The 27088-nt window shown below is 49.6% G+C and overlaps 1 protein-coding gene across 1 annotated transcript in view; it reads left to right on the forward strand.

Annotated features, from left to right (window-relative positions):
- Positions 1-27088, forward strand: part of LOC119436359 (Ig-like and fibronectin type-III domain-containing protein 1) — a 225299-nt gene that overhangs the window by 108435 nt on the left and 89776 nt on the right. The window contains exon 2 of the mRNA XM_049657148.1: positions 1613-1664. The gene's annotated coding sequence lies outside the window, so the exon portion shown is untranslated. The remainder of the gene's footprint in view (positions 1-1612; positions 1665-27088) is intronic.

A 27088-nucleotide genomic window follows, 5' to 3' on the forward strand; every position in this document is an offset into this window, starting at 1 on the left:
TTCCTTGTGGCTGGAAGAAACGCGATCGTGCGCAGGATAAACGACCGACGGGTAATCGACTTTTCGCCAGCGGAAAAGAAGAAATGGAGCCTTTCATGCGCAAATATCTGGCGCGCCATTAAATAAAGCTGCGTAAGTTTATTGCGACACTTCCTTCGTGAGGGCCGCCACGGTTTCGCATTGGGTAAAGCTCTGAGCGCGTCAGAAACGATGGAGGGCGCTTTTTGGCCTGCCTGTTCTTTCCTGTACTATATTACAAAGAGGACGATCATCTCTGTCTGATGACTATAGGTGCGCTTTTTTTCTCTCTCTCTCTTCCTGTATGCCTACCTGTTATTCGGACCCTTTTCTGGCCATGGCTTCGTTTCGCATCTCCCACCCCCGCTCCCCCTACTCCTCAACCTTCCTTTCGCGTTAGCTGAAAGCGATTATCATTCAGCAGACTTGAGAGCTGCGTGAAATGCGCAAGTACGTAACTTCCGCGTTGAGATCGCGGGGTGTCGCTCAGCGGCCTCTCATACGACAGTCCACTTGTGCTCGCCATCGTTGCGCCTTTGAGGACGCTTAAATATCGGTGCAGCGAGGCTCGAGCATCGCAACCGCCGCTTGTAACGTACAGACTTTGACTAAGATACGTAAATTGGCTATAGTTCTTCTCAGACTCAAACCTTGCGAAAACTGAACCTGCTGTGCAGCGCGCCGTCTAAAATGGCAGCTATTGTACATCTTCCTCAGACTTGAGAAGTGATACATGCACTTCTCAAGTCTATTCTTATTATTTATATATACGGACCTAAACATTACGAACTTGGTCCCCCACTATACGGCTTGCCTCACAATCATGTCGTGGTTTTGGCACGTAAAACCCCACAATTTAACTGTGCAACGTGTCTGCATTTTATCCGTGCTAGCTCGTCATCTACTTCTGATAGAAATTAGTTTGGTAGTGAACTGGTTTGGTGGTCAATGGTTACGTGGTAAAAACAAGTCAGTCATCGTTCATCTGTGCATCTGGACACCGCGATTTTATGTCCCTTTGTTTGCTATACGTTGTAGTCATTTCGTTCACGGTCATTCTTTTTAACCGCCCTCTGTCACCGTATCGTTTGGTTGCACGCATCCAACGTCAGCCACCAGTTAGAGCAGTCATTAACTTTCATTTGTGCGCGGCATGGTCGCTCATTCACTGCGTACGTATATATGAATTTCCTAACGTACCGACGCGCATAAAGAAACAACCTTGGACAGCCTGAAACCCCTCCGTAATGACCGGCTGCCTGCCACATCCTATGCCAGCTGGTTTTTGTTTGTTTGTTTGTTTGTTTGTTTGTTTGTTTGTTTGTTTGTTTGTTTGTTTGTTGTTTGTTTGTTTGTTTGTTTGTTTGCTTTTGTTTTCTCTTTCACATTTTCCCTTCATTCTCTTTGTTATGACCAAAAATCCACGTCTACAGGAGAGAGCCTTTGCGCAGATCTCTCGATTCGATTCATGGCAAAGAAAAAGAACTATAGGAGTGACCGATTGAATGTAAAATACAATGGTAAACACCAGCATAGCGCCTGACAACTGTGTGCACGTGTGGTGGCTTAAACAGCTTGCTTGTTATACTCGCAGGTGTGTTCCAGCTGGCATTCCTTGAACGGCAGCACGCCATCCTCTCAGTAAGGTAAGCCGAGTCCACTGACAAACAAATCCTATAGCTAATGAGTGGAATGTCTTCGCTCGGTTTGGTCTGTTTGAAGCCAGTAAAAATATGTTAGCAAGAAGACAAGATAGTCGCTGCGCGGAACACTACACCACATGGCACAATACTTGACAGACGAAATGCGGCCATGAAGAATACGCGTTATTCAGTCTATTTAGATGGTCAGACACACTTCAACTGGGATATTACGATACATATTACATATAGAATGTATACCAACGATGAAAGTAACGCTTTGCAGGTAGTGGCGCTTGTAACACTTGTAACACTCACGCAGCGTTTCTTTATTTTTTTCTTGTTTGCTTTTTTTTTTAGTAACAATTTACCCTATTTCATAACAATCACGACAACAAGTAACATACGTTAGTCGACACGTTCAGCAATGGAACTCCGCAACAAATAAATAAATAAATAAAACAAGAAAGGTAAGTGGAAGGGGGTGTATTCCTAAGCCGTTTACGCTCGCATTTCTGCATAGCTTTCAACCGTGCACAGTTTGCATAATTTCGTATTTCCCCATATATTTAATGAATGACTGCAATAAGCCTGAATCGGCACCGTTCATACACCACCGGCCGCTAATCAACACTACTTAAGTTGTGTTGCTTTGCCATTGTGGAGTATTGAGCGGTCTGCTGTAGGTTAACTGACGGCCGTTAATTGTTTTGTGACTTTTGAGCACTTGCCTCTGTCCGGCAATTTTTCGAATCACCGACCATGCGACGCAGATCAAGAGCAGCGAATTTCGGTGTCGGGAGAATCCACTTTCCCCAGTCACCCTGCAACCAACACGCCCATAGAAAAACTGAGCGTAATCTTGTGGCAGAAAACAATACTACCTTGAATTGAATAACTGCATATGTATAGTATCGCTGAAGTGGGATTTAAAAGAAAAAAAAAGTGCTTTATATTGCAGGTCAGACTCGAGTCGCACAACTCTTGCATGGTCGTGTTTTGTCACGAAAACAACGAGAACAAGAACAGAGCCTGGCCTCAGTGCGCATTAAATGATCAAGACAATCTCTTATCTTAATCGCTTACGCGCAAGAAAGAGACGGACTGTTTCACATTGTAAAACTGCCACCTATAAAGCTCATCACCAAGAAGGTGAGCCCGTCGACACCGTGCTTTCCATTTCGCTGCCGTGCGAGTGGCAACTTTGATTTTCGCGAAGATAATAATCTTGCCGTGCAACCTGCTGTGCTGTGTGACTACAGTATAGATGTCGCAGATTTGCATGCACTCCTTCCAGAGGCCGCCAGTGCACAACTGGCGTACGCATGAATGAATCGGCAGGCTCTACGAACGACGAGCAAGCCGCGTGTGCAGTGCATTTCAAGGCAGTACCCATAAAATACGCCTGACTCGAGGGGAAATCTCCTCGACGTCCACTTCGTGCGCACGTATACGTGTGCGAATGCTTGGTAGCACCGCGTTAACTGCGCTCACTTTTCCTTTCGTTCGCGGGCCCGGGGAGGGGGGATTTCCAAGCTGGCAGTTAGCCACCCACCTGTATGAGTCACTTTGTCTGAGACGGCTTTCCGTGCAGCGATAACTTTCTCATCGAAAATTGAAAACATCTCGTCCACGTCCTTGCATAAAGACGCCCCGACGTCGTCCACGGCGCTTGCGTGGCAATGAGACACCACCAGGTGATCGACGAGTGGCAGCACCAGTTCGCATGCGACTATGGCGGGCTGCCCGCCGCCTGGCTCACGGGTAAAGAACAGCGAACCGCTCGCGGGAGCCGCAGAGAGTGACGCAAATTGCCCGCATGCGCGTGAGTGCGGCTTCCGCGTGCTCGAAGCCGGCAAATAGCTGCACAGCCACGAATGCTAATAGGTCGATGTTGTCGTGTCCCTCCGGGGATCACGGAGCCGTAATGAATGCTAAAGCCGCAGCGGCCGACATATAGCAAATACGACTGAGGATAAAGACATACGAGAAAGGCTTGGTTCAGCCCGGGTCGAAATGCATCAGTCACATCCTATAGTCACCTGCCTGCATGCTGTGTACAGGCACTGCGTAGCGCGGCTACTAAATTTCCTTGAGCCAAACATATCATCCAGGCAGCCCCAGCGGGGCTTAGCGTGCACCAACGCTGCCCTAACTCACGCACGTGTTTCCACTATTCGTTTTGTTTATTTTCTTTTGTCCCCCTCATCAGCTTGTTTCCAGGTTTCCCTGTACATTGCGCCCACTGTTATACCAAAATTCATCACAAAACCCGGAGCCACATGTCACCTAATTGAAAGGGCTGCATGTGAATTGGCTGGGGAAAGGCGAACCATGGATTTCCTGTACAGAACAACTACTGCAGGTTTGGTTACCTTTAGAACGAGTCAATTAAGCGCAACCGAAGTGAAGTGGTTATCGAAGCACTAGTGGTTCTCGAAACAAGCTGCTTAAATTTTTTTTTTCAAGCCGTAAGTTTTAGCCACGCCATGAAGCTGAGCCCATTTGCTGATGAAACGCATGGCAGTGCCCGCTTCATGTTTACTTTCAAGAATTTTTTTTTAATGCGATGCATAAGGACGAAGTCAGACCATAAATCCAGAATTCAATTAAGCTTTCATTGGTTATTTCGGCTGTTGGGTTAATTCGACCGCATTCGAAGATCCCAAAATTGCGCCCGTGCTTATGTGGGCACGTAGTTGCCAAGTTAATAAGTCAAACATTCGAATTATTCGAAGTACAATGAATCGCCTACTCGTGTAAGCGCAAATCGTTTATGCTAAAGGTACTAGCCACTGCATTTTCTGTTCAAATTATGGGGCCTGCATGGCGTTAATGCTCCAAGCAATCCGATCTCCGTGCATGTACGGAGAAGTAATTAAAGGACTCAAAGCACACGCGAGAGCTCGGACAACGACAAGGAAGTGGCGTGAAGGGATGTAGGAAATTGAGAACTGCACGTAGGTGGGTGCATGCTCGGGAACCTGGAACCACGGCTAATAGAATCAGCGCGTGCTGCAATAGGCATGTCTTCGTAAGCGGTATTTTGCTTGCAATGGGAAACCCGCGCTAAAACTTCCTGCACTGGCCACTCGCCAGGCAAGCGGATGGAGAAATTTCATGGTATGAGAGGTTGCGTTTGAACAACGCAGCGCGACAACCCTCATTCAAAGGCATCATGAATATCAAGCTTCCGCAAAGTGCAGAAGTGCGAGTGTCTTGCACAAGTAAGAACGAACGCAGCTCAACGGAGGGATATACGAAAACGTGCAAGTGCGTTTCCCCAGTCATCTAGTTTGACCCACACGTGATTGATGACGTCACCCTTTTAGTGGAAATAATGTAGGCACGCACGGAGCTGATGCAGCCTATATATGCTAGCCACCGTCTCTTTCTTACTACGTCCTCGCTGTTTGCAAGCCTACCCTCGGTACAATGGTGTCGTGAGCGGTAGGTCAGCCATCTTGTGTAGAATGACCTCGTAGTGCAGAAAAGCCTGCTTACAGTATTTCGCACAAAGGCGTCGTACATCCGGCTCATATGCAAGGCCTGAGACGGACGAACGTCTCTCAAGCATACAAATAATTTCCCTGTTATCATAAGGAGCTGTCGGAAGTGGCTGTGCGATCTTTCCAGAGTGAGCTGGACTTAGAACAGTAGGGGATGGACTTATGCGGGCGGAATGGTCCTTGGCGTATGAAGACAAGACCAAAGTTTACCGTGTATTATAAATAGGGCCCAAATGATTTCGTGCTTTCGTGCGTGCGTTGTCCTCAGTTTGCGCAGTCATGTTTTGTATTACGTTATTCCGCTGATGGCACGCTCCCATACACCGTGCAGGTATACTATACTGTGTGTCAATCTCTAGTCAACTATACATATATGTGACGTACGCCTCTCTCGTCGTCCACACTTTCAAATGCTCTCACTCGTTGCAGTCACACTCGTGTTTACTTTCGCTGCGCGACTCGACGTTCGGTGGAGCGACGAGATGCATGCCCCCAGAAATATATATAAGCCGCACTCTCAAGCACGCCCAGCCGTCTTCCGCACGAGCTGTACTATACAAACGCGTTATTTTCTCAGGCTGCAGCAACAACGCGAGCAGACTTAACAGAGGCCCGCACTGAGCTTACACGCGCGCGCTGGGCGCATCTTTCCCGTCGCAAATGAAGCCATCTTCGTCAATCTTCTTCGACGGGTACGCTTCGCTGCCGGTGTACGTATACACATACTTACATTCGGCGCGTGTGTATATAGACTCGCGGACATTTCCTATAAGAGTGATGGATCGCGCCGCCGCTGCCGCAAAACCCAGACGCGCTCGCGCAGCGCGGCGGTCGTGTTGAGCGCACAGTGCGCAAACGTTACAACGAGTTATACAGATGCCAAGGCGTGCGTGCACGTGGCCCCGCCGCGCCTGCTTTGAGAAGAAGAAACGAACCAACCATGAACGCGGGCGTGAGCGCGCCTTCTCCTTCTTCGTTGACCGAGTCAACCGCGCTGCGGGCGATCCATCACGAAAGTGGAGAAAGAGTACAGAAGAATAGTGAAGACGCGAAAACCTGGATGGGCCACCGTCGTGTAACGAGTGTGTAGCCCGAAAACTTCAAACCGCGCGCGCATAATAGTGTGTGCACGGCGCTTTTGGTTAAACATGAGCTCTTTCCGCACGTAACCATCTATCCTGTTATTGTGGACGGCGGCGGCGTCTTCGGGGCGGGTCAGCGCCCGAGTCGTCCAGCCTCGCTGTGTCTTGAGCTCATCTACAGGTCACGACGTTCCGCTCCCGTTGCGCCCATGCTGTTGTGTGACCGCCCGCCGCTGTATAACCACGTCACTCAGTAGCTCCTGCTCGTTTCCCGATCAATTTAGGCAGCTGTGGGTCGGCCTGGTTAGCCGCGGGGGCGTGCATGAAAATGCGGGAGCTAGAACTTAAGTTGATGGATTAATGACAGCCTTCTTCAATGTTCTGCGAGTGACATAGGGGCGATAGCGAGTGGTGACCTAAACCCGCCTCACCGCTCAAAAACAGTATGTGCAAAAGAGAAAGCCAGTGAAGGTATGGAAAATAGTGATGCAAAACTATCGGTAAATTGGTTATCGATAGTACTACCGACAGCATTAATTTCACAAAAGAAACTATATAGTATCGCTATATTAACATATGGATTGTATTATGTTAGTATACTATAGCGTTCGATGTTGATAGGGCTGTCGGTAGCTTTGCGGTTGCTGGCTAGCGATATCATCAAAAGTTTTGCGACAACTGACGCTCAGTAACACTTAGTTTATAGATGTTTGCTGCAATTTTTTTTGAGAATTAAATAAAATATTTGTGTTGGCTGTCAAAATGTCAAATATGACGGTCACTCGTTCATACTCAAAGTTCACCATGGTTACACTCGACCATCAAAATTAGTTTTTCTCTATGTGTAAAACTAAAAATGCCATAAGCACGGTTATACACATTTATACCGTGGTTTTTTTTTTCGTTCTAGCTGTAATTTAATGTACATTTTCTTGCCCTTCAGTCCACTCCTATACTGCCTGAAACAATGTATACCCAGGTCAAAGTTGGAATCAGCTAGCGCAAGACAGGGGTAATTAGAGATCGCCTTCGTCCTGCAGTGGGCATAAAATATAGGCTGATGATACCCAGCTGCTGAGAGTATGCTTTCTGACGTTGCGTGATAGCGAAAGTATATTTCATAGCCGCTTGAGAGAGTGGCGTTGTGGAGCTTTACATTGGCTTGGCCCCCAGAATTCTGAGAAGTTGCTGTTCCTTGCCTGTATACTGGTGAACCACGTCACGTGACCTTATATTATCGGCTTGGAAAGCTATCAGCTTCGAATCGAAGCAGATCCCTTTCCGCACTCCGGCATTATTCAGTGTTCGTTGTCCAAGTGTCACCGCAAAGACAATTTCGCACTTCCATTCCCACAGCCGCAACACCGCATGTATGTACAACACCCCACGTGCACGGCGCGCCGCTCAAACGAGCCCTTATCCATAGCGGTGGGTGAGTTACGGAAACCCCAAACCTGCCGCTAGCGTCCGATTGCGCAATACTTGGGATTCGGTGCAAGAAGCTCATCGCAGATACGTGTCACGGCGCGAATACTCACGAGACAGCTTCCGCGCGGCGAATCACTCCTTTCCTTTCATCTCTATTATGGTCTTCCCCGTTCAGAATGGCCTCCCGCGCGCCACGCCAGGTGTGGAACCCGTCTGAATAAAGCAACTCGCTTTCCTTTCTTCCGCCTCGCTCCAAAGGATGCTCCTCTCTCGAGTGCCACCTCAAGGCAACGGTATGTGAGCGGCGTCTGCGCAGACAAAAAAAAGGGAAAAAAAAAAGAGTCGAGAACAAGAAACGAGACACGTCTGTTACCCGCCTCCCAAATAAAGCGTGACCCAGATCCCTATGGCAGCAAGAGCAGAAGAGGCGGTTGACGGCTGTCAGTCTGCGCGCGATGAGCGGTCTTCCGGTCATCGCGAGTGAAACACTGCTCGGCCCGCGAGCCGCACCTCCGCGCCCCCTGCTAGGATGTGCATCGAAAGAGAGAGCGCGCTCACTCAACAGACCGGCATATGCGCACCCTAAAGAGCATCGCTTTCCGGAGGCCAGCAGAGCGCCGTGCAAGAAGTCAGTGGCGTGTTTGCTGAACAGAAACCGGGTTCCAGCTTTAGCGCTACTCAGCAGACTCATTCATGCGCCTGGTGTGAGCGATGGAGCAGAGCAGCAGGCGTATACCAACTTTTGAAGGATTGCTCGTTTGGATGACTTCAGTCGGACACCTTCAGTCTGTTTTATATCTTTTTTTTTTCACCGACAGATATAAAGAAGGCATCACAGTACGCTTTCGTGCTTTGAATGCCGACTTCCTGAAAGGACGAACAATGCGACTTAACAGCGCTGTCAGCTTGCAGTCGACCGATCATCAGCGCCGTGGCGCAAGAAAAAAATTGCTGGTCCGTTTAAACGTGCTCTCGTGGGTGATGGTGTCTCTCTCGCGGACTGCTATGCCCGTGAGTGACACGTACAATGTGCCCGTCCTTATTGACGCCGACAGTATCTATCTAAACGATATATACTGCATAGTCCTTCACCCTAGGAATCATCGCTATAGGGCAGGCTGCAAGCCACTGTCGTCTTGTATGTTCCTTATTCAGGCTTGCTGCAGCTATATATAACGGAATACATGGATAGCCACCGTCTTTCAAGCAATACATTTCAAGCACGCGCACGCACACAGTACTGGCGGGCTTCAACGGAGTACATCCAGACACCACAGCGCAGCTGCTACTTGAGAAGACGCGTGACAAGTGACATATAGTGCATGGATGAGTTTAGCGCGCGCCTATTGCATACTCTTCCTGCTGAACACAGCGTCTTCAGTCGGATGTGACTAGTAAACGGGCCTCTCATATTCGAGCTTCTCCGACGGCGCTCTTGTTTCTCGTTGCGTGCTGGTGCGGATGCTGGTGCAACGCATGCTGGTGCAGATTACCCCAGCGGAAATTTCTTCTGTTGCTATCGCCCCCATGGACCATTACTGTTTCCCTTGCGCTTATTTCCTTTCACTCTCTCATCTTAACTTGGTCTTCCCATGAGGCGCCCCTTCGTGGATAAACGAGCCGGTAGTCCACGTATTTACTAACTGCTTGCTCCGCGCTCGATACCAACAGAAACAACGAAATGAAAAACGACAATTCACAAGGCTTGCGGACTCAAGACAGGCTTGGGCGGAGCACCGCTCCGTTGCGGCGAGCCCCTGTCACACCAAGTCCGTCGCGGAGGGCCGTATTTCGAGTGACAGCTCTAAATACGGCGTGCACCTTAACGGGTCCCTCATCAGGGTTGGACACTGCAAAACAGACAAGCGTAGTGCGGAAGTGACGATCTTCTTTACACAATATATATATATATATATATATATATATATATATATATATATATATATATACCAATGTATGTACGTCGCGAAAATAGCTGAACATTCTAACGCAAGCCTATGTAGGCTATTACTAAATCCTTTTTAAAAGAATTCTCGCGGTAGAACGCTCTGTGGACGGTACTTGACAACTTCCAGTGCATACCCGAAAAATTACTGAAGGGGCCTTGTGAGGCGTCCGTTAATACTTCCGCTTAAGCCAGAGCGCGCAACCTGAATATTTCTAGTACACTCTCACCTGAAGGGCCGGGAGCATCGCGGCGGTAAAAACGTGTACAAGCGGAGCTGGCTGAGCCCACCTGATGTGTGCTGCTCTGACAAGTACGTGCGTACTCAAGACAGGCTTGGGGCATTGTTCACCAAGAGATAGATATATAGATATATATAGGAAAGGCAGGGAGGTTAAACAGAAGCGAGTTTCCGGTTTTCTATACCCTACACTGGGGTAGGGGATATATAGTGCATAGATGAGGGTTGAGCTTGGCAGCTCACGGGTGTTCACTTACTGTGGTGCAGCAAAAATCTCAGGAAGAAACGAACGTTGTAGGTGTAGGAGTTTTACGCCAGTCAGTGCGTTGTAACAGATAGGAAGCGTTACTTCTTTATTTTATTTTTCTCCTAAGGAGGGGACAGTGCGGACGTCTTTAGGGTGCACGACCAGTGCAACACGAAGAACAGTAATAGAAAAAACGTGATGGACTCGGGCGTAAAGGAAATGTGAATTCGGGAGCTATTTCAAGGTCGCGGGCCACGGAGACCATTTCTTCCACAACTTCAAGTGGTAGCCGTGCTTAGACGTGCTACCTGTCGATCTTAACGACTACTACATAACATTTATGCAACGCGATGACTGCACACTGCATTGTCATACTGTACCTGACGAAAATCTCTTGAACGCCATTTTTCACCCATATGCGCCCACCATGGCGTTGGCGGATGAAACGGCGCGATTTTTGCCCTGTGCTTGTAGCTTGCTTTGGTGACTGAGCTCCGCGCTGGTTTCGCCCGCGCGAGTACTCGCGTCAGCGGATTAGCGAAAAACAAACAAACAAAAAGGTGTGAAGCATGAAGCGCGCCCCTCTCTCTCCCTCCCTAAGGCATGCTTGGATGCGACATATATACACGTTCCGGCCACTGTGGTCGCACTTTACTGGCACCAGACCGGAAGCGCAATTAACCACATACTCTGCACAAGAGATACGAACAAGTGGCCTAATAACTGCCCCTTAACGTCGAACCGTTGACCGGGCGAGCGCTTGCTGCGATCGTCTATGTTTTACAGTGTGTCGCTTGGTAGCGAGAGCGCTGACAAATGTCCGCTGATGGTGCTGCATGGATTTTAGTGAATCTATGATTCTAGGAGTCTATAGTGAACAATGCCCTGTCTGCGCAAGCGGCATGGCATTGTTCACTAGACCATGTATTGAGGGCAGAGAGAAAGAGAGATACGAAAGAAAGAACAGCAGAAGAGAAGTCGCGGAAAATCCGTACTGCTACCCTCCACTGGGTGACTAGGAAGGTATAGAGAGATGAGAAGAAAGTGTAGAGAAGCGCTAAGGTTAAAAAAAATGATTTGGCAGTCTGTACTTATCCTTAGTGCGTGTCCCTGTGTAGCGTTAATTTGTGCAGCGAATTCATTTAGTTATATATCTTGGCGGGAAAAAATATTCGCTCTGAAAGCAAGACAGGTGTCTTTTGGCGCATGCAGATGTCGTCTTCCGGGCGCGCACAAGCCTATCGCGGTTCCCCACTAAATCAAATCTAGCACTGAGGTAAACTAGTATTGCTGCCTTTCTTTTCTTCATTTTTTTCTCATCATTAGAGGAAAGGTCTCAAACGCGTGGCCCTCTGCGCATACGGGCCGCGTCACCGTGAGTATATGTAGTGAAGTGGAACACTAGCTGGTTTGGTGCGCAGAGTCAAACGAAGCAATCTCGATATCAAGGAGGCAGCAGAAAAGACATCGTGGGGACCAGCTCTCATGGACATGTTTACAAGCCGCGCGTTTGTGAGCCATCTGTAGCACTCACTTCCCCAAGCTTTCCTTGCCTTAAGCAGCTTCTCTCTACCTCCTCGCTCCCTCGCCACAATGAAAAATATATCAATAGACAAAAAATGTGGCCCGTGGGCAGCTATGCATTCGGTGTCTGATCGGAGCTTGAGAATTCTGCGTGGTTCAAAGCATCAAAACAGTATACGTATAATACTGGTCACTCTAAAGATAAAAGAACGATATTTGGATTTCTTTTAATATTACTATTATTTACAAGCACATAGAGACTACATGCCAGACGTGAAAATAATATCGGGAACGTAAAGTAAAAAACAAAACGTATTAAGAGCCTTGAATCTTGCGTCTAGCTGAAACGGGCTGCTGGAACACGCTGCTGTAATTCTCTCGGCGTTATGGACGGTATGATAATTCCCGCAGCGGCGAGCGCTGTTTCTGTTTAGCGCCGCAACCGGCTAGCGTCATCAGTAATGCGGAGCACGAAGCCGCGCCGACCTTCGGCGGCGAGCGAGGAGAGCAAAGCTGGAAAGCACGACACAAGCGGCAACCAGGTTCGGCCGCGATCGCCGATAATCGTCGATGGTTCGGTCCTGGCAGCAGCGGCGATCTCGGAAAGAAAAGGCTAGCTACCGCTCGGCAGTGAGCGCTTGTGGATACGCAATGGGCGCCGATATATGCATGCTTCCGGAGAGGGCTCTTATTGCTACAGCCGCCTGAGCGCCTTGAGTGAGGTGTGTAAAAGAAGCACTAAGACGGGGAAAACGACGGAAGAAGAAAAAAAAAATAAAATACGGGCCAGGGGAAGGGCGAGGGGGAGAGGCTCTTGAAAGGAGAAGGATGCGAAAGGGGAAACAAGGACGTTACGTTCGTGTGTGTGCCGTTCGCACGCCGTTCAGCCCTCGCCTTTTAAAAGGTGCGTCACGCGGCCTTGGCCCGTTCAAGTTTGCCGCTCCGTGAGAAAACGCGCAGTCAGCACTGTTTACAAATAGTACGAAGCAAGGCAAACCGCGTGCTCCCGGTCTTAACGGCCGACAGTGCGGGAACATATAGGGTGGAGCGGCTTTAAATGCTGGGCGTGCGTGTGTGGCTGCTGCAGCGTATACAACAAGCGGAGGCCGAGAGCGCATGCGTGCGTTCCGTTTTGAGGCGCTTGACGACTGGGAACGTTAACGACGTGCTCGAAAGTGCTCGCGCGAGGCGGGCCGCGAGTTCTGCCATTTCGCCTCGCCCATCTCCTCGCCGTGCGTCGTCGGATGTACCCAACTCAGGACCTCGCGAGTCCACGGCATCCGGTATTGCGTTTGCAAACAGAATTATACGCACACATTCTCAGAGGCATCACTGCGAAATATTTCGAGTTGAGATCTACACTGGCGGTTAATGCATTCCACCATGTATACGTTGCTGTACGTCGCGAATTGACGTCAGTTTGCATGCATACCTGGCCGCAAACAATTAATTCCTTCAGCAAGGCCTCATATTTGGGCTTCTTTCGCGCATGTTTCTCACGCTTTACCTTTTCACGTTTGATGAAAGGCTCGAGTTGTGACGTTTTGGCAGAAACGAAGACAAGCGTTCTATTTGAAGAAATAGATGAACTACTCTTCTTTAGCACTTTCCAAGACACCGCACTATATAGTAAAATTTGTTGATCGCCCCTATGATGCGCAATGTCCTTCAATCGCTTAACTTCCATGAACCAAACACTGCTGCAGGCGTACTGTTCTTGCAAATCGCCAACTTCTCTGTAGAGTTGGCACTTTCGTAAAATAAAGACAGCTGTGCGCCCGAAGCCTGCGGCGGGCCTCTTCTCAATACATGCATGGGTCTGCTCCCGCAAGCTCGAATTGCGCGCTATCCGGCTTCAATCAGCGAGGAAACGCTGCGATCGCTGGCCTTGGATGTATTTTCTCTGCTCTGGCATACCCTAAGTGTGGGCTTGACTTTGTCCGCGGCAGGTAATCCCAATAACCCGCGCCAGTTGGTCCCACTTTGTGCCATTCTAAGGAACGTTGCGTACAATGCAATCGATAGGATGCCGGCCAAACGTGCGTGTCCGCGAGTGGGCCGCGTCGGCTCGACGACGTCCGATCGAAAGATGCGCGCGAGGGTTTCCTTTCCAAAATCGGAGCTTCTAAAGCGCGTACGTCGTCGAGTGCCTCTGTGCACCGTTATCGGCCCCTTACGCAGTGAGGCCGCGAAGTTCTACCCGTGCGAAGGTCACTCGTCTCTGACGTCTTCAGGTTATATATACACCGATATGGCACCTTAAGATATATAGTAAAGCGATATGGTAACACTTGTTCTCCGAATAAGATGCCGCGTACTGAAATAGAACAAATTGTCTTTCGAGGTGACGCCGCATTCGGAGAGATGATTGCAGATTGAATCCTTCAGCTACGTAACTGCGTTAATCGCGTTCCGCCTCTCGAACTGTTCTCGTCAAGGCCCCAGACCAAAGTGTGTAATGCACTGCCTGACTTCTGTAGTTACACCGTTCGGACTCTCCTTATATATATATATATATATATATATATATATATATATATATATATATACATGCGATAGCTTAATGCATAGAACAACTGATAATAATGATGCACTTAGTGCTGCCAGACCATTGCGGCCAGAGAAGTCAGGAGAAGCGCAATAAGAAGCGTGCAGTGTTTATATTCAGGCGCCACATGGCGGGCCTCAAAACACAAACTTTCCATGTTTTAGTTTGCTGCGCTGCAGTCACGTCTGCATAAGTACACTGCGTAAGTTTTTATTACCATTGGCACGATGTTCCATGTTTACGCACTAAAATCGGCGGAGAGGCCGTCACATACGTGTTTAAATACGCAAAATACTAGTGAACCCCCCCCCCCCCCGCCTTTCCTTCCTGTATATGTATGCTTACTGTTTGTAGCACACGTCACTTTCATTTTCTTTCTCTTCATTTTTCCAAGTCTCTAGGCAGCTGATGTGCCGTGAAGCTGGGCGACAGCGTAACAATGGGACGTGCGGTCGGGCGCTCCATGCAGTCGGCTGCTTTCCAACAGGTCCATTGTCTTCCTAGAGCCGAGCCGTGTCACCCAACACGCCTGAATAGACCTATCGGAATTAAGTATCGGGACAGAGACAGAAAAATACAGTGGGAATAGAATTTGTCACCACTGCTGTCTTGCGACCAGTCCTAACTGAAAATATTGGCACGGTACAACCGGAAGCCGGGAGCGCATCTTCACTTGAAACACGAACGCCGCAGTGGGTGCGCGGCATTGGGCAACGGAGAGACGCATAGATGTAATGTCCATCGGCGTTAAACCCCTCTGGTTGATTTTATCGATAAATGAAATCCTAACACCTCTCTAGATAACAGATGGTCTGCGTGTTTTGAACCATCTGACGTCGTGCGAAAAGAGCGAGAGCTCATATAGAGGCTTAATAGGAGACGTGGTTGTCGACACTTGGCGTGATCATTTCTCTTCTTTCTTTCTTTTTTTTTTTTTGTGTGTGTGTGTATGTGTGTGTGTAAGTTTCCAGTACAAAGCGAAGAAGTACAAAGCGAAGAACTTGTAAGTGTTGATACCTGTTTTGTTTGCTACTGCGCTATGTACCACGACCGATGCGTTCTGGAAAAATTGTATAGCTAAACGAGCAAACGGAGTCCGGCTCGAGTCCGTGGAAGCCGCGCGTGCTCAGCGTACCGAGACTGCGACTCGCGTGCCATGGGGTGCACCCAGTGAAACCGAAGCACGTGGGGCATGACTCGGACGTACACGCTTGGTGCCCGCGGTCGACACGATCGTATTAACCTCAGGCGGAAATCCACGGCGAGAAAGTAAAATAGCGCTCGGAGGCCCGACCAAACGAGCCGAAGATTGGTTCTTTTCTCTCTCTCTCTCTCTCTCTCTTTCACTCGTCCCAATACGCCGGTGCCTCCTGACGGCGGCCGTTCGAATCCTCGCTTCACGCACCTATACGATTCCGTCGCGTCGCCGTTCCGCGTCACCGCCAAGACACCTTCGCCCGCACAAGCAGCGACGTTGACGTCCCGCGAACGAAACGCCGGAAGGAGCGCGGCGGAACCGCGGAGGCTGGCTCTCCAAAGGAAGGAAGCCATGCGTCAATCCGCGACTGCCGCGCGTTCATCATCGTACTTCCAGCTGTCGGGTTCACGTCGCTGCTGTCCGTGGGGCTCATCCCTCCCCTCTTTGACACTCAGAGGATCCCGCTTTGATTTATGGGCGACGCGAAGGGTGGGAGTGCGGAGGGGGTTATGCTGCGCGGTTGCATACAGGCAGGAGAGGTTGCGCAAGACCGGCGGCGCGGAATGCGGTGGCCCCGTCGCCGCTGGCACTAGTTGGGCCTGTCTTCGGGTTTCCGCCGCACGCCACCGGCAGAACGCTTCGCCACACCGCGAGTGTATCGGTGTCACTCTTGTTTTCGCGCAGCCCTCGCGATCGAGTGTTTATAGTGCTCTAGGTTGCGGTATGCGCCTTGGACCTTGCAGACCGTCTTCCACGGTGATTCTCGTCTTTTTGCACCCGCTGCGTTGGGAATCGTCCCGCGAGGTTCGATCCCCAGTCGCGGCGGTCGCATTTCGATGCGCGGCGCCGTTCCTTCTCTGCTGGTCGCGCGCATGTCCGCTAACGACTGCTTCAAGCCCAAACCGCATTCACGCGATTTTGTGCGCGACGGCGACGAGCGACGGCTTCGAGCGACGAAACGGGCCGTCGCGCGAACTGATCGCTCGGTCTTTTCGCTCAATCGCTCGGTTCAAGAAATCTAGAATTCGTCGCTCGTCGCCCGGAAGTGCTATGAGCGACTAGCCAATAGCGCGAAGCCGGAACTGGATATACATCAGTCAAGCACTACCGACTGTCGCACGGAACGAGCAAATGACTAGATTTTTATGCGTGCAAGGATAATAACGTAGTGCAAGACCCTTAGAAATATTTATGCTGCTCTTTACACTAAAACACATCAACTTAAGTTAATAAAGCAAGCGTCACGCCAGTTTCGGCGAGTATTTGCTGCCCTCATACCGGCAACACCGGGGAGACGTCGCTCGAAGTCGTCGCTCGCATGCGGTACGACTTGTAGGCGACGAGCGACCGCGACAGCCATCTCCATCGCGTCGCTTGTCGCTGTCGCTGCAAGATCGCGTGAATGCGGTTTATACTTCAAGAAATGATGGATAACGGTCTTGCCTATCGTGCCGTCGCCCTGTGTTGTTCCGGCTATATATATATACTCTGGTGTCGAATAGAGGTTATGGAAGCAATATGATAATTATCGCTTCTTAAAATGTTTTCCGTTCTAAGCATCGAAGGCAATGTTTACCACGCCTGGCGCAGTCATTTATTTATTTTTCCGTATGCGCTTCGAGATAAACGGACATTCTTCTCGTACTGTCAGAGCCGAGTACTGCATGCAGCCTCCTTGGCCACCGGCAGTGCAGCTTTCGAACAGTGCTCGTGGCGTTGGACTGGACCGCTGCGCTCCACAGCCGCTACGTGAACGACTCGGAAGGCGAGCCTCGAAGACAGCGTGCCATAGGAAACTCGAGGAGATCCCGCACGTATAAGGTCGTGCGAAGAAGGTGGATGGGGTGCGCGCATTTCTCGGTCATGCGCGCGCGCGCGCTCCCGATTTTACGCCGAAGAAGGGGGGTCCTTGAGTGCGCATCGATCGGCGAACGCAACGCCGTCGACGTCGTCAGAGCGGTACTTTCCGTAAATAACAGAACAGCGAGCTTACGAGAGAACGCGCGTGCCAGCCTGATCGAGGCCCGTGCGGCAACTGTTCGAGAGAGGAGGGGGAGCCCCTCAATGGGGCCAAGGTGGAGGTGGTGGAATTATTGGACGCGGAACGCAGCGGCGGGCGCGCCGCTTGCGTCGCCAGTGGGCTTCGCGTCGCGCCACGGCCGCCGAAATAAGATTCGACTCGTTTTCTGCACGCGGTGTTACCACAGTGTTCCCTACACACATTCTTCGTCTTTCGGTGGTTGGGACTGCTCTGGGTTCTAGATCATGCTGCCTTATACTTGTGTATACGTCTTTCGCTTTTTTTTTCTTTTTTTCACGTCGCTTACAATTCTGATTTCGAATTTGGAGCGATTCGAGGTCAGTGCTCTAGGGAAGCTCCCACATGCCCCCCCCCCCCCCCCACACACACACACGCACGCACGCACATTAAAAAAATAAAATAAAGAAAAGAAACGATTTCGTTTTGCAGCCGCAGTATAACGAACAAACGTGTATTTCGATCTTCCGGTTTGCCAGCGCAGCTAACCCAATATATAACACCTCAATTCACGGCAGGTTCTGAAACTGGAACCGCTGACTTTTTTGAGGGCGAAGTCGTGTGCGTCGGAAGTGGTGCGCGCCGTCAAGCCGAGTGTCGCGCGTTCGAGGATTTATAGGCGAGGAGACGTTGTGCATGAGTCCGTATTGTGGCTCTCTCTTTCGTCTTTCGCTTTTATATGGATCGACTATTCGCTTTGGCCGCCGGCATCTATGCTCGCTTTATCCATTCGTAATCCGACATGGTCACGCACTGGTTCAGTGACACAATTTCGAATTTTAGGATATTGAGATAACAAAGAAACAATAATATCCCAGATAGAGAAGCGATTTTTTTTTTTTTAGTCCTGCTTACGTATCCAGTCACGCTTAAGAAAATTGCGTAACTTAGCGCCGACTTGTGGCTGATGGGACGTAGCTCCTGTCCTGAAGCATTGCGCCGCATATGCTTTTGCTTCTGTCCGTAAGCGCCAACTGACAGACACTGACCGCCCTCTGTATAGCTCGTCTTGGCAGCTGTTCTAGCTACTATATCGTGCCCCTGGCCGGGCAGCAAATGTACTCGAAAAGGCCCTTATCGAGCCTCTTCTATCTGCACTCTTGTTATCACATCTATGTACCTCTTTCTCCCCATTGGCCCATGTGCATAGTAGGCTGCTGACGTTTGTTCCAGGCGGACTCCCGTTCATTTCGTTGTGAAACAATGTTTCCCTCTATCCAACCGTCCTGTTCTCGGTCTACGCGCTTCGTCTTATTCGCGCTGTTCATTTCACGGTTCACGCGTGCATTTGAACCCATTCGCCCAGCTTTCCATCCACTTGGTCTGATGCCTTATCGCAGACATCTTATAGAGAAAGGCTATCGTGCGAGCTTTCAAATCTGATCAGAGTTACGATCAGTGTTGTAGGTGATAGCATTATAGGTGATTGCCCTCCAAGTGCGACACGTACGGCACCTAATACCTCCTTGAAACGGGCACGTTGTACTAATGCTTCTTGCTTTCAGGCGCAGGTGTGTGAGAAAAAAAATCATTGCTTATTTAGCGGTAAATTCGAGATAAAGGCGTTAGCAATAGGTCGCACCTCTTTGAGGTCCCAGATCCACACCGCGTTCACCACATTGCAAGGTGTTGTTCAGGAACTCACTCGACACACGTCCTGCGTCTTCCATGAGTGAAATGCAGGACGTATATAAGCTCTCCCCCGTACACTCTCTGCCTCTACCACGTGACCGGCTTCACACACATACACTTTTTCCACTTTGCCAATCCCAATGCTAACGCATTAAAAAAAAATGCGAAGTGAAAGCGGGTGACCGTAATGGCCTCCAGTATTCCGCTCGCACTTCCCGGGCGCCTTCCGTCCTGTGGACCGAAACACGGCCGCGCTTGTCAATACGCACAGTTCTGACGCGACAATCCTGACTGTCGATAGAGTCCACGCGGCGAACACTGGTTGCAAGCTGTTCCGCACGATGGGGACCGCGCAGCGGGACGTGGCCAGAATCGAACGTATTAAGACAAGGAGGGGAAAATTTTAAGAACGACGATTGGGAGAGAGCGGTGCGGCGCGGGGACACCTCGCTGTACGCGGCCGAGGCGTTCCCCGCGTCCATGTAGCCCATCTGCCAGCCATGCGGACGGAATGGGGCTCGATCGGCGCCGTCGTCGCTGACGCATAAACAATGGCTGGAAAAGGGACAATCGCTTCTCAGCTCCTGCTACGCGAGGCCGATACCAAAAGTGGGACGTCAATGGCGGACGGCAGAATAGCCCGGGGGCCCGCAGAAGATGAGGTGGGAGGTGGCGGCACAGAATTGTCGAACGAACCATGCGGCACGCGAAGGAGGAGGTAGCGGCAGACGTCACCGCTGGTGCACGTACTATATCGCTGTCGCCTCAGAACAAAAGGATTTAGCCGCGTCTTGGCTTTTCTTCTGGGGCGGCTAACGGGACGGCACGTTATTTCTACTAGAAGCCACCGTCAACACCCCCCCCCCCCCCCCTCACTACCCCATCCTTATTCGAAAGGGGACATCCGGAGGCGGGCTCCGTGTACCCGCTATGATTTCGCGGTGTCCCGACCGTCACTGGGGCTGAGCTTTAAATATAGATCGCTCTCAATTTTGGTGCTGACAGAAGCGTGTCACTTTTTTTTTCTCTTCTTTCTTATTCTTTCAAGTACTAAATGCCTTGGACCCTCCCCCGTCTCGCCGATTCTCGCAGAACCACGCCTGCGAGAGTCCACGATCAACTGCCCGTATACCAACTCCGACGTCTCCTTACTTTTTGCGATTACCTCTGTCACGTATATTCGGGCTTTGTTGCCAGCCGCGCTGAAATTTTACAAGTGTTTGAGGCAGCAACCACAAGCAAAAACATAGTCCAGTATAAAGCACGCGTATGGAACTTCCTGCTAAGGAACGACAACACCTCGGTCGAGAGAATTCACAATCATAAAAGGCACGTGCATGGTATGCAAACGCGTGAGAGGACGACCATAAAAGCGAATCTTTGGTGTTTTCGGAGGTGTCATCTGTGAAGTGGCCGCTCAACTTGAGCAGACGACCGTCACTCAGCGCCGGAAATGCATAACTCGTTCCCTCTATTGCGCTTTTTGAGCCAATGAACATTCCTCATATATACTTAACATAGTCGAACGGAACGGTGACAGCAGTGCTAAGGATTTTTTTTTTCTTTTTAGTCTCTCTGTTTGCTTTGCCAGAGACACACATAATTCGTGGATATTAAAGAAATTCGGGGAGCGGGACTGAAGGTGGCCTGCTGGGGGTACAGAGATATGGTTTGACTATGAAATGTTCATGACCGCATAGTCCAGCGACTGGGCAGGTTTACTTACAGTGCTCGAAAGTGTTGCAAAGTCGTGAGCTTAGAACAAAAATACACGAGCGTTGAAAGGGACCTGACCACGCGTTTCAGTTCGTGGATCCTTTAGTTGGGTACAGTGGTGTTTGTGCGTTGAATGGCCAGTGAATTATTCGCCGGAACCAGTGCGTCGGTGCAGCGCCACTCTGCATGCAGATACAGGGTCCGTTTGCACGTGCGCGTAAGATCATCGTTGGGGCGTAGATTAGCCATTGTATGCACGCAATAAACATCACGTTTAACGTTCCAATTAACACACTTCTACTACTGCTCCTTGTGTTGGAAAGAAGTCCCGCGGCGCACAGGAGCCACGGAACGGACCACGACGGGAAATCAAAGCAAGAAGTCATAATGGCGCCCCCGCCCGCGAAGCCGAAAGTGGCCGCATCAAAAGAACGCTTGTGTCTCTAGAAGCGCCTGCGGCAACTATCCTTAATGCACACAGGTCCCTCTCATTGGGATGTGCGCGGCGTTCCTTCTCGAAATCAAAGCACGTCGGTGAAGGATATACGTGTTAGGTCTCGCTCAGTCGGAGTGGGGGAGAGGGGAGGGGAGGTTCTGTAGTTAGCGGAGCCCTGACTCATAAGCAAAGCCCTTTCATCGTCGTCGACAAAAGGAGGCTCGCCGAAGAAGGTCAAGCGCTTGCTCAAGCACCACCCTTTCAGAAGTCACGGCTGTCCGGATGCGCAGGTAGCTGGCTTGCTGCGCGTGCGCGCTCGTGAACACTGGCTCGCATCGCATCGCGCGCGATATCGTGAGGCGCTAATGAAACGTTACACGCGCCGAGAAGGTCACGCGCCGCGCACGAGCTCCCTCGGGGCAGTTTTATGCAGTGCTCGAGGAAGTCTGACGGGGGAGCATGAAAATCCTTCCGCGGAGACCGCTACCGTGAGGCAACGCACATCGAGTTGAAACGAAATCGGCGCTGCCAGCGCGCTATCCCCCCCTGCCACTTATTTCACTTACTCCGCACCGTGGTTCAACATGCTTATAGTACCACGGCTAGAGGAGGCCGCGCTGTACGAACGCAGCACGCGAGCGAGCGCGGTCTAGACAAGGAACTCACTCGTCATATACTGGATGCCTCCGCAAGGCTCGGGTGTCTTGAGTCGAGTTTATGGCGACGCGAGTTACCGCGTACACTGTGCCGCAGGAGCCGCGCGTTCTTGGTTTTGGTTGCTTTGCTCTCGCGACCATCGACTGCTATCCGCAGTTACAAATGGAAGACGAGTAGCACGCACCTGGTGTGTCGTTTGCGCTTTACCCGCCTACGTAGGCGTACCGACTAACGTTTGAAACTGCTGCCTCAAGCCCGACTTCGGGATGCACGGCCCTTTTAATGGTACTTTGCTATAGGTACAACACTCGTATTCCACTGGTTGCAATGAATTGTCAGCGAGGCTCAACTGACAACTTCACCGAATGAAAGAGATAGAGGAATGGAGAAAGCTTGAGTGACGCACACGAACTTGAGTTTCGATTGTTTGTGAGAGAAATACTCCGCAAGAGAGCGAGGGAGATATTTTAATGGAGGAAAGTTGAGCAGACCTGAGAGACACGTCTCTAGCTTGCTACTCAACGCTGAAGTAATGGAAATCGGGGCACGACGGGGATAGGCAGCATTCTGCAGAGAAACAAACGATCCTGTCCGTGTGCGAAGAGTCCAATTTTCCACGCAAAGCTCGAGTTTCTCCAATGTAAATACCTAGAAGGGGTCGTCGCTCAGGTGTCTCTTCTCTTTCGTTATGTCCATACGGTGCTCAGCATAAAGAACCTAATCCGAATGCTATATTCAGAAGGAGAATCTGCCAAATGCTATGTTTTGTCACGACCGTCGCCCCGGGGAACTATATGGCGACAAACATGCGCGGACTGACGTGCGTTAGCTGGCGCTGGGCTCGGTCCACGCACTTCTCCGCTTGGCACGGAAAATTAATGGACAACAGAAGCTTCAGGGCGATAATGGTGGCGCGTTTTCCTTCTCGGTAGAGTGGCTTCGCGAACGGCCACACTATGCATTCAGCGTGCGTGCCGAGGACAACAACGCTGCGAGCGCTGAGTGGACTCTCGGGCCACAATAATTATCAGCATTATAATTATCCGCGCGATCATCCATCCGAAGTGACGATTGTGCGTGCGCGGCCAGAGCATGAAAACACGGTAGCCGATGCAGAGCAGTGGCATATTGAAGTGACGGAGCATTCGGGAGCAAGTGCTCAAGGACAAAAGCCCTCTCGCAAGGTCATATTTGTGGGAGATTATTTAGACACCGCGAGAAACCCTGCTTGTTTTGTTTCAAGAAAGGAGGGGCCAAAATTACAAAATTCGCACAGTACGGCGGATGCGTTCTGGAGCGGACTCTTTATATGCTGCAGAAGGAGAAATATGAAAGAAAAAACGAAGAGGTGAACTACTTGCGCACACGTGCAAACGCGCTCTTATATACTCTGGTTTAGCCTCCCTATCTTTGCTCCCCTATGTCTCTCTATAGCTCTCTCTCGTTAGGTTGGAAGCGTCGGGTTATCAATCTTGTGTATACGCTCTGCGCTTGCTCCTTCGCATTTTGTTTCCAAAGCTGTTTCGTTTCTTCTCATAATATCGTTGCAGTCGGAATGTGTGCCTCCACGCATCCACGGGGTGCATGTGTAGAAAAAGCTTCATCGACGATTTTAAACGTTGGCGGTGTCGTTTACCGTGCATCGGTGCGGCAGAGCTATAGTTCAGTGCGCAACGCACCTCCTCTCTCAAGCATTGCACCGTCCAGCGATGAACGGTCCCTTCCACTTCCTGCGCGCCTGCACGGAACTATCGGCACAAGAACGAGAAGCGCAACGACCCTGCCACAGCGCGCAGCGAGAGACTGCGCCGAGAAAGCGCGGCACCTGCGTGCAGCCGGCGGTGGCCTGGCGGGGCGGAAAATGATCTTCCCCGACTAACGACGCATCGCAACGGGTGGCTCGCCTTGTTGCTTAACCGCGGCCCCTTTTAACTCGCCAAGGGCCTCGTCTAACGCGATTAGTGCCGACGGCACGACGGCTGCAAACGAGGGATCGGGATATGTGTGCCAAGACCAGACGACGCGCCTAGGACGTCGCTGAGGGCGTATATACGCAGCGCGTACCATACTCGGGAGCCAAATTGCGACCGATTGTTAGTTTCGCTTTGAGCCCCTCTGTCGTTATTGTTACTTTCTTGTTCGTCTTCTCTGCTCAGTTCCTGCTGAGGAACGTCGCCAGGTGGTGTGACAAGATGTCCGGTGGAGGCTACTGAGAGTGTACAAAATTGGCGGTGCATGCATCCATCCTTCAGAGATGATTGGCGACTTTAATGCTATGAGCAATCTATCTTATTGTTGGGGATTTGTTTCATATCATGATTATTATGAAGGCTGGTTCATACCCCGTGACCCAAGTTGGCGTCAAAGAGGTTGATTGAAAGGCCAGAGTTACATACCCAGTGAACCAAGTTGGTCCGGCGGTTGGTTTTGAACCCGGTTCCCCCAGCACATGCAGTAGCCCGATGCAGCGATGCTCTACCCATTTGACCATAGACTACCCAGTGACCCAAGTTGACATCGAAGGTTAGGCGCGGACATACATACATACATACATACATACATACATACATACATACATACATACATACATACATACATACATACATACATACATACATACATACATACATACATACATACATACATACATACATACATACATACATACATACATACATACATACATACATACATACATACATACATACATACATACATACATACATACATACATACATACATACATACATACATACATACATACATACATACATACATACATACATACATACATACATACATACATACATACATACATACATACATACATACATACATACATACATACATACATACATACATACATACATACATACATACATACCGCAAACTGGGTGAAGTTCCCAAATGATGCTAATCGCATTAAAAAGGAGCGATGTGATTTAAATAAGTACATAATGACATGTCAGCACCGAGAAAATGTTGAAGGAATTGCCTATAAGGCGAAGGTAACCGCGACAGACTTGGATACCAAGGTTACCAGTTTAATTGGTGCTAGTAACCTTGATGGATACGATACGCCTTGTGAACTCACCGGCTACAATTCATAAATTGCAATATGTGCCTTCGTGCCAGTAATCCAGCTTAAAGTGTATAATTGTGCAATGTGACACAGGTGATTTCCTTTTTTTTTAATTCTGTTTGGCCCTAAAAGAAACGCCGACATATGGTTAGACGTTGACTACGATTTTAGCTTAATTAGTCGCCACTACTATTGTCCGTGAAGCTTGGCGTCACGCATCTAGAACAAGGGGAAGACCACTGATTTAATACTGCCAACCGTTTTAACGTGGTCGGGCCACTGACAGCATGCACAGGATAGTGGGGTGTACAAAACATCTACCTTATTATTATTTTTTTCCCGGTCTTCAGGCTTGTGGCTTCCAGCATTGTATTAATTGACAACAGTGGTGTAAGCCGACGCAGACAATAACTGCATTCGGTACGTTCTGGTTATTCGCTGGCTGATTTAACGATTTGATCTGAGTCCTCGCGCGATGAAATTAGGACTGCGGGAGCCTTTTCCAGTCTGCCTCTATCGAAGATTACTTGCGTACGAAAACTGTCCTGAGACAAGTATTCGCAGAATCTTAAGATGGTTTGGCTCATTTTGCTAACGTGGCTTTAACCTTATGTATAATTATTTTAGTTAATTGCTATTGATTTATTTTTTCTTTGTTTCTTTCTTTCCTTATTTCTCTTTTATTTCAGACAATTTCACACAAATTGGCTCAGGAGCTACAACAAAAGGCTTGGAGAGAGCCTGACTAGGTTATGTCACCCTGACAGCGTATAATCACGAATAATCAGGAAATTAATCGATCATTTGTTTACCCTTGAACGCAGAGATTGCGCTCGATGCATGTTGACGAAACTACTCTAATAAAACTTAATTCGGTGTTCTCTGGTATATATAATGTCTTCGTTAAGATCCATTCGTTATATCGAGGTCGCTAGCCAACGAGCCCACAACATGGTGCTCGTCTGCGGAAAGCCTGATCGACGGTGCTACAATTTCCTGTGCGCCTGGAGTATAGCTGCATAAAGCAGGGGATTTTCGCTCGCGCATTACGAAATTTTAGCGCACACACGGATTACCCAGTGCCCATAACGAAGTCTCATATCGACCTCTCTGGTAAAGTATTATTTAGACAACTATCACTGCGAACTAATAGTGTTCCAACGAAATGCTTGACAGTATTAATTTTGGCTCACACATAATGCGTAGTCACCAAGTACAGCGTGTACCAATCAACGTGATTAGATTCGAATAATAAGATCGGATTTTCATGTCTGGTTTATGCTAGTTTTTTACGCGCGTAGAGATTAACATATGCGTAGATCAATCACAATTGAACTTTGCTACCTTCTTCGATGAGCGAGGTGCGAGCTATGGGGGACAAGATTAGTAAGTTAGTATAACTATAGAGGTTTCGCAACGGCGTTAAGGTAAGCAAGGTGTTCTTACGCAATGAGCTTCGCTTTTCTTTTGGACTGGCAAATCGTATTTGGCAGGTGCAATAGCCGCGTATGGACAAGAAAAGGTGGAAGGTTTGTGACCTGAACCCCGATGGTTTGTTTGCGAACATATCTTCCATCTTATATTCGCGCGGCGGCTCTCTCACGTGCCACCTTGCCATACGCTTGCGTGCCTTTTGAGCAGCCTGTATTCCTATTTGAAAAATCCAAGCACGTGAAGCCGAAGCATCGTGCGCCCCCCACCTCAAAACGCGGCGGAGCTTCGCATATATATGTACACACACACACAAGCCCTGTTTCACACTCGATCTGCAAGTAATAACAGCGCAGACATCCGTCCGCGTAGAGAGCGCACGCCCGTTTATCTGCTGGACATCGCCGAAGGGTGGAACGAGCTACAAACGCAAGGCCTCGGCGACGAGAGCTGTTTTTCCTCGTTTATAGAAGTAAGCCGGGATTTCCGCACCTCCGAGACTATATACCAATCCGGGCCCGTCTGCGTCGCAGCTGTGCGTTCTGCTTCTCCGGAAATTTTTTATTCATTTTTTTTAGCTTTTTTTGTTTTGTTTAAAGCAGGCGTAGACGTCTCCGAGGAAATGACCAGTCGAGAGAAAGGACGAAGAAAGAAAGAAAGAAAGAAAGAAAGAAAGAAAGAAAGAAAGAAAGAAAGAAAGAAAGAAAGAAAGAAAG

This window comes from Dermacentor silvarum, chromosome 1 (genome assembly GCF_013339745.2).
Source record: "Dermacentor silvarum isolate Dsil-2018 chromosome 1, BIME_Dsil_1.4, whole genome shotgun sequence".
NCBI lineage: Eukaryota > Metazoa > Arthropoda > Arachnida > Ixodida > Ixodidae > Dermacentor > Dermacentor silvarum.